Here is a 9,017-nt window from a genome sequence, read left to right on the forward strand (position 1 = left end):
CCTCTCTCAGCCCTGGGATGCCCACCATTTTCAGAGACCTCATTTGGTTCTCTGTTATTTGTGCTCCTCTTCCACTTTCCAGACCTTTGCTCTAGGAAAGCCCCGCCCTCTGAGGCTGTCCCTTCTCAATTCCCATCACTCTTGGGCTATGTGGCTGGGCACTCGGTGCCAGGGTGTCTTCCTGCCCGCCTGGCAAGATCACGGGCCAGTGCGCCTCCCCACCTAGTTGCCACTTGAGGAGCCCACCCTGGAGGGATCACGCCTCAGGCCCTGAGGCTCCCCAGACCGTGGGCCACTTATGAGATCCTGGCATGCCTGCTTCAAAGCCATCTGAAACACTTTGCCCTAGTTCCCTGGGCTTTCCCTTTTCAGCACCTTCTGAATCATCCCCGATCCCCAGCTCAAGGTCCCCGAACCTTCTCACCTTCCCCAGTCCCCGAGCTGCTCGTACAACACTCCATGTTTCTCCAGAACACGAGTTCGCAAAGTACTCACACAGGCCCTGTGGAATAGGGGATGAGAATATGATTGTCCCCATTTTTCAGATAAGGAATCTGGAGCTCAAAGAGGGAGGAGCTCCTTGCTTAGAGAGCGTAGACCTCTACATCTAGAACTGCCCAATTCCTTCATGTTCTAGGTGAGGAAACTGAGCTATAAAGGGGTCCTTCCTGGATCTTTGAGTATTGCCAGGGGTTAAAGGGTAGAATTGGTGCCTGGCATATAGTAAGTCCAAGGTCATGCCTAAGGATCTAGAGCTAGAAAGAACCTCAGAAACAGCTAGTCCAAGCCTCTTATCTTACTGATATGGAAACTGAGGCCTGGGGGCAGTGACTTGTCCAAGGTCACACATAGGATCAAAGCTCCAAAAGCTAAGATGGGTCATCTAATCCAACACCCTCATTCTACAGAAGAGGGAACCAAGGCCCGAGGAGGGTAAGAGGCTTACCTGAGATTCCCCTGATAGTAAGTAGGAAGGAAGGAAACAAGCATTTATTAAGCACCTACTATGTGCCAGACACTGTGCTAGGCACTTTACATTTAATATCTCCTTTGACCCTAACGACAACATTGGGAGGTAGATGCTGTAAAGATCTTGATCTTACTTTCGATTTTCTTAATCTCCCCTTTGTTTTTCAGAATTTCTAATTTGGTATTTCATTGGAACTTATTTGGCTGCTCTTTTTCTAGCTTTTTTAGTTGCAGGCCCAATTCACTGATCTTCTCCTTCTCTATTTTCTTCATGTAAGCTAATGATTCCGATCTTACAATTGAGGAAACTGAGATGGACAGAGGTCAAGGAAATTGCTCAGGGTCACAAAGCTAATTAGTGTCTGAGGCCCCATTTGAACTCAGATCTTCCTAAGTCCAGATCCAGCACTCTAGCCACTGGGCTACTTAAGCACCAAAGGCGAGCGTCACGAGCAAGGTTTGAACCCAGGCTCTCGGACCAGAGGACAGATGCTGTCTTCTTTCCACTGTACACTATTGCCTCCACATGCTGTAGCTAACAAGTGCTAGCACTAGTATTTAAATTCAGGTCTCCTGATTCCAAGATGAGCACCCTTTCCACTCTCCTCTGTTGCTTGAATTTGGAGTTAGGAGACCTAGGTTTGAATACCAGTCCTGTGGCTTATTATCTACATGACCAAGGGTAGGTTACTCTCCCTCAGTTTCCTCATCTGTAAAATGAGGCGGTTGGACTTGATAATCTCTGAGGTCCCTATGTGTGAACTTGGACAAGTCCCTTAGACTTCCTGGGTCTTAGTTTCCAACTTTGTACTTTAGCAAGTGCTTTTCTCCAAACAACTCCATACAATAAGTGGTTCAAGTATTATTATATAAATTTTACAGATGAGGACACTGAGGCACCTTCCACGATATGACAAACACATACACTTGTGGACTCACATTCAAGTATATATCTGCTCAAACAAGCCCTCACTTGCAACTGCTCATCAAAAGTCATCCACTACGTGACCTTTGGCCTCTGCACAAGTCCCTTTTTCTCAACAATTTTTTTTTTAATGCTTGGGTCAAGTGACTTACTCAGGGTCACACAACTAGTAAGTGTTAAATGTCAGAGGCCTGATTTGAACTCAGGCCCTCCTGATTCCGGGGCCAGTGCTGTTGCTCTCTCAAGAGTTCGTAACCTGCTGAGTGATCTGTGGGATTCACCTGAATCACAAGTGTGAGATCCAGTGATCTAGCAGTCATACTCTGGACCTTCAAGCTTTCTTGTTTTCCTGGGAACTGGCTTAGGCCTCAATCCTTATTCAGCCCGGAGGAGGGTGTGATAAAGGTCATCCCTTGATTCGGTCATTTGACCGAGGGAAAAGCATGCTGGGAACGTGGAGAAACTTGAAGTCCAGAGAATGACCAGAGAATAAACTGTGAATCAACACAGAATTATTGACATGTCTTCTTACCCAGATTGTATTGAAGTTCAGTTATTTCAGTTCTGTCTGACTCTTCTTAATTCCATTTGGGGTTTTCTTGACAGATATACTAGAGCAGTTGGCCATTTCCTTCTCCAGCTCATTTTACAGATGAGGAAACTGAGGCAAACACAGCAAAGTGACTTGCCCAACTTGCCAGTATTTGAGGCTGGATTTGAACATCCCCTGCAGCACCCTCTAGCTGTCCTATATTATAAACCGAACTAGATGGACTATTTTAATTTATTTCCTCTATTATGTAGAAGGTACAAATCACAACAATGGAACCATTTTGCCTTCAAGGGAATGGCATTTTCCTAGGATAAATAATCTGTACTAGATAAATTAATACAAAATAAACAACTGAGGAGATTGGGAGAAGCTTCCTGTAGGAAGTGGCAGCCAAGTTGAAACTTGAAAGGAAGGTTCTGAGTTAAGGAGATGAGATAAGGAAGAAGTATCAAGGGTAGGGAACATAACGTACAAAGGTGCGTACACAGAGGAAGGAACGTCGTGTAAGGCTGTGGCTAAATGGAAAATGGGCTAAGGGGAGCAATCGTCGCCCCACGCCTTCCGAACCAGATTCAGATGCCACTGGGGAAGGTTTAACAAAATAGATCGAACACAGTAGAACATGGATAATGTTCATTTGTGGGTTTTGATCCTTCCTTCCTTCCTTAGGAGCCTCTCTTTAGATTGACTTTGACGCAAGTGATGTGCGGGTTATACAGGGTTTCAAATGTCAAACAGGATTTTGTAGTTTATCCTCCAGGGAAACAGAAGAACTAGCTGAATTTTGCGTGCAGGGGAATGATGCAACTTGAGAACATCAGTTTAGCGATTGGATGGGCAACGTGATTCGTTCAGCCGGGTCTGGTTCTTTGTGATCCCATCTGGCGTTCCCTTGGCAGAGGTACTGGAGTGGTCTGCCATTTGCTTCGCCAGCTCATTTTACAGATGAGGGAACTGAAGCAAACAGGATAAAATGACTTGCCCAGGATCACACAGCTAGGAAGTGTCTGAGACCTCATTTGAATTCAGGTCCGGCCTCGATCCACTGAACCACCTAACTGCCTCAGTTGTATGGAAGAAGGGAAAACTGGAGGCGGGGAGGCCAGTGAGGAGGCTGTTGCAATGGTCCGGCTCAGAGGTGATGAAGGCCAGAACATGGTTGCTGGCAGGGCCCACGAGGAATCGATACAAAAGAGAAGTATTATAGGCAGGTTGGATAAGAGGTGAGGTTGAAGAGTGAAGAATGACAGGCACTAACATTTGAAGCCAGGGTGCCTGGGATGACGGTGGAGTCCCGGACAGTCATAGAGAAGAGAGGAGGGTCTGCAGGAGGCCAGATGATGAGTCCTGGCTGGGGTGTATGGAGTTTGAGAGGCCTGTGGGGCACCCAGATGGAGACACTATTGGGGTGAGATTGGGGCTCAGGCAATAAACGAGGGTCCAACCAGTCGACTGCGGAATACTTTGTGTAGATATGAAAAATGAATTCATGGGAACTGCTGAGATCATCAGAGCCCATTCAAAAGCACATAAAGATGAAAAGGGTCCAGTCAGAGCAGACGCCCAAGTTTAGGAATGGGGCGTGAATAATGACCCCACAGAGAAACTGTAAAAAAAACCAACCAACCAAACAAACAAAATGCTCAGGGAAGGGGAGAGCAATGTCACGAAAGCTAAGGGAGAGCAGAAGGCCAGGAGAAGGCCAATGGCTTCCACTGAGTAATGGAGACAGAGGCTAGATTGGAAGGGGCTGTGGAATAAGTGGCAGGTGACAGGAGGGAAGGATACAGAGATTTTCCTAGGAGTTTGGCTGTGGAAGGGAGGAGAGAGAGAGAACAATAGCTTGAGGGGATGACAGACTCAAAAGAAAGATTTTTTTTCCCCCTAAGGCTGGGGTTAAGTGACTTGCCCAGGGTCACACAGCTAGGAAGTGTTGTGTCTGAGATCAGATTTGAACTCGGGTCCTCCTGACTTCAGAGCTGGTGCTCTATCCACCGTACCACTCAGCTGCCCCAAGAAAACTTTTTTTTAGGGATAGGGAGACTTGGGCATGCTGGTTGGTAAAAACAAAACAAAACAAAACAAAAAAAAACAGTAGATAGGAGAAATTGAAGATTAGATGGAGGTGGGGAGACAGCCCATTGGGCAGGCTCCTTAAAGGCACAGGATCAAAGGCACAAGTTGAGTGGTTGGCTTTGGCAAGGAGAAGAGAAGGGTCACCTCCTCCTCCTCCAAGGCTGGGGTAAAAGAAAGAAGAATTGAGGGAGAATGATGTCAAGAGGTTTTGAGACATAGAACTGGGGAGAAGAGCAAGCTCCCAACAGATGGCCTCTAGTTCTCGCTTAAAAATTAGTGGGGGGTTACATTAGATGCTGTCTAAGGTTCATTATGCCTCCAAATCTATGGTCCTATAAGTGGGAGCAAAGTTCCCAGTGACTTTGCCAGGGACAGTTTCACAGACAGAAGGAAAACTGCTACCAAGCTGTCATTGGGAGGTGAAATCATACCCAGAATCTCTTGCTTCCTGTCCTGTGCTCACAACTGTTCAATCCGAGCACCTACAGGGGAGACATAAGAAGGAGCAGATCCAGGACCTTGATCTCAGTTTTCTCAGCTGTAAAATGGGGGCTTGAACTTGGGGAATCTCAAAGACTTCCTTCATCTCCAACATTCTCTGACTCTGAGGATTTTAGGGGAAATGTGGTTTGGTAGAGAGATTACAGGACTTGGGTTCGAATTCTGTCTCAGACATTATTGGCGGTGTGATTGTGGGTAAGACCCTTGCCCTTTCTGGCCTTCAGCTTCTTTCTCTGTAAAATGAATGGGGTTGGTCTATACAGCTGCCAAAGTTCCTTCTAGTTCTAGAACTACAATCTCTCAAAACCCTAGTTTGGCCATCTTTAAAATGAGAAGCCTGATGTTTATATTCTCTGACTCCCAGGAGTGGCGTCAAGTGCAATCCAAATGGCCCTGCATACGCAAAGGGCTTCATGAAATGTTCTTGTCAGCTAATCTGAAGATGAAAGGCATCATGGAGAGAGAGCCAGAGTTCGAGTCTTCCCTTTGACACATACGACTCTGGACAAGTCAGGAGCATCTCTGTGGGCTCCGGGCAACTCCAGAAGAGTCTAAGTTACAGAGAAGGCATCAATCTGCTTTGCTAAAGGGACTTTCCTCCACTATGAGTTTCCTGTAGCTCTAGCTCAAAAGAAATTAACACTGATGTGCTGTCTCATACACACACACACACACATTCACACACACACACACACACACACATTCACACACTCACACACATGCACACACACTTACATTCACACACTCACACACGCACACACACACATTCACACACTCACACACATGCACACACACACATTCAAACACTCACATTCACACACATTCACACACATTCACACACTCACACACACTCACATTCACACACACACGCACACACATTCAAATATTCTCACACACACACACACATTCACACACACACTCACATTCACACACACACTCACATTCACACACACACATTCACACACACATTCACACATACACACACATTCACACACACACACTCACATTCACACACACACTCACATTCACACACACACATTCACACACATATTCACACACATATTCACACATACACACACATTCACACACACATGTACACACGCAATGCACACACACACTCATGCACACACACATACACATGCACACACACACTCACATTCACACACACATGTACACACGCAATGCACACACACTCATGCACACACACTCACACTCACATACACATGCACACATACATATACATTCACATATACATTCACACACACATGCACACACACATACACTCACATATTCACACACTCACATGCACTCACACATTCACACACTCACACATAGTCACATGCACACACATGCACACACACATTCACACATGCACTCACATTCACACACACATACACACACATTCACATACACTCTTACACTCACATGCACACACGCAACGGACACACACATGCACACACATACATTCACATACTTGTATACACATATGCACACACATTCACACACTCACACATACACACACACATTCACACACACATGTACACACGCAATGCACACACACACTCATGCACACACACTCACACTCACATACACATGCACACACTCATACACATACATTCACATATACATTCACACACACATGCACACACACATACACTCACATATTCACACACTCACATGCACTCACACATTCACCCACTCACACATAGTCACATTCACACACACATGCACACACATGCACACACACACTCACACATGCACTCACATTCACACACACACATACACACACATTCACATACACTCTTACACTCACATGCACACACACGCAACGGACACACACATGCACACACATACATTCACATACTTGTACACACATATGCACACACACATTCACACACACACATTCACACACACATGTACTCACACACGCACATGCACACACACTCACACTCATACACATGCACACACTCATACACATACATTCACATATACATTCACACACACATTCACACACACATGCACACACACATACACTCACATATTCACACACTCACATGCACTCACACATTCACACACTCACATAGTCACATTCACACACATGCACACACACATTCACACATGCACTCACATTCACACACACATACACACATTCACATACACTCTTACACTCACATGCACACACACACAACGGACACACACATGCACACATACATTCACATACTTGTACATACATATGCACACACATTCACACACTCACACATTCACACACATTCACACACACATGTACTCACACACGCACATGCACACACACTCACACATACACATGCACACACACATGCACACACATTCACACACACTCTTACACTCACATGCACACACACATACATACACGCACACACATTCACACACACTCACATGCACGCACACTCACATTCACACACTCTTACACTCACATTCACACACACTCTTACACTCACATTCACACATACATACATACACACACATTCACACACACAGTCACACACATGCACACACAGTCACACACATGCACACACACACACTTTACTTACTTTCTACATTTATAATTTATAACTTGGCTCCAACTTACCTTACCAGTCTTCTCTTCCATGACCATTATGCCCATTCTCCCTGTGTGACATCCTCTCCCCCAGTTCTTTGCACCCATGTGATGTATTAATCATCTCTCCCCAACAATTTCCTTTCCCATCTCAGAATCTACCCATGCTTTTCCTTCTAGCTAAGCTATTTCTTCTCTCTGCCCCCATCTTTGCCCGTCAGAACCCTGCCACCTCCTCCTTTCAAAAACACTCCTTTGGCTGAGCTCCCCTAGAAATTTTTTGGAAGTAATTCACTCTTTTCAATTAACAAAAAACTATTTTCTCTCTTTTCTACCTTCTTTGTTTTTTTTGTTTGTTTCTTTCTTCCTTCTTTCCTTCCTTCCTTTTGAAAAGAAAAACAAGACTCTTCTGCCAAATAGTCATGGCTCCTCTCAATAATGAGTGATTCAAGGCAATTCCAATAGACTTGTGATGGAAAGGGCCGTCTGCATACAGAGAGACAACTAGGGAGACTGAATGTGGATCAAAGCAGAGGATTTTCCCCTTTTTTGTTGTTGTTTCTCATTTTTCCCCATTTTGATCTGATTTTTCTTGTGCAGCATGATAAATGTGGAAATGTGTTTAGAAGAATTGCACGTTTAACAGATATTGGATTACTTGCTGTCTAAGGGAGGGGGTGGCAGGAAGTGAGGGAGAAAAAATTTTGGAACACAAGATTTTGCTCTTGAAAACTATCTTTGCATGTATTTTGAAAAATTAAAAAAATTACTAAACATATATACATATATATTCATAATCAAACAACACAAATTCCAATAAAAGCCATTTATAAAAACCAAACATTTCATTCTGTACCCTGCATAGATCATCTTTCTGCAAGGAGATAGATCACTATCAGTCATCTGGAACTATTGGGTTGACCGAAGTTCTTAGAATTTCAAATCAGTTTATCCACAATGTTGGGGGGGGAGAACATTTATTAAGCACCTACAGTGCCAGGCACTCTACTAAATGCTTTCCAAATATCTCACACTTTAAGACATAGGGGCGATCATTACCAACAATTTATAGTTGAGGAAATGAGAATAGACAGACTTTCCTAGTCACACAGCTAGTAAGTATGTAGGGCCGTGTTTGAACTCAGATCTTCTTGACTTCAGGCCCAGAGCTCTACCCACTGTACCACGTAGTTGCCTTTGCTCTCCTGATTCTGCTTATTTCCCTCTGCCTGAGTTCATATGAGTCTTCCCAGACTTCATCATCCTTTTCATTTCTTCCTGCACAATAGTATTCCACTGCATTGCCATTCATGATTTGTTCAATAGTTTCCCAGTTGAGGGGTTCCCCTCACTTCCCTGTTCTTTACCTTAATAAAAAAAAAGCTGCTATAAATCTGTTTGTACCTATGGATCCT

General features: G+C 44.6%; 1 long non-coding RNA gene across 1 annotated transcript in view; it reads right to left on the reverse strand.

The window, feature by feature from the left end:
- Positions 1 to 7,712, reverse strand: part of LOC141549241 (uncharacterized) — an 11,880-nt gene extending 4,168 nt beyond the window's left edge. Inside the window, exons 1-2 of the long non-coding RNA XR_012484293.1 lie at positions 7,633 to 7,712; positions 425 to 502 (exon numbers count right to left, since the gene is read on the reverse strand). This is a non-coding gene — a long non-coding RNA (uncharacterized LOC141549241). The remainder of the gene's footprint in view (positions 1 to 424; positions 503 to 7,632) is intronic.
- Between the last annotated feature and the right edge of the window lie 1,305 nt (positions 7,713 to 9,017).

This window comes from Sminthopsis crassicaudata, chromosome X, assembly GCF_048593235.1.
Source record: "Sminthopsis crassicaudata isolate SCR6 chromosome X, ASM4859323v1, whole genome shotgun sequence".
NCBI lineage: Eukaryota > Metazoa > Chordata > Mammalia > Dasyuromorphia > Dasyuridae > Sminthopsis > Sminthopsis crassicaudata.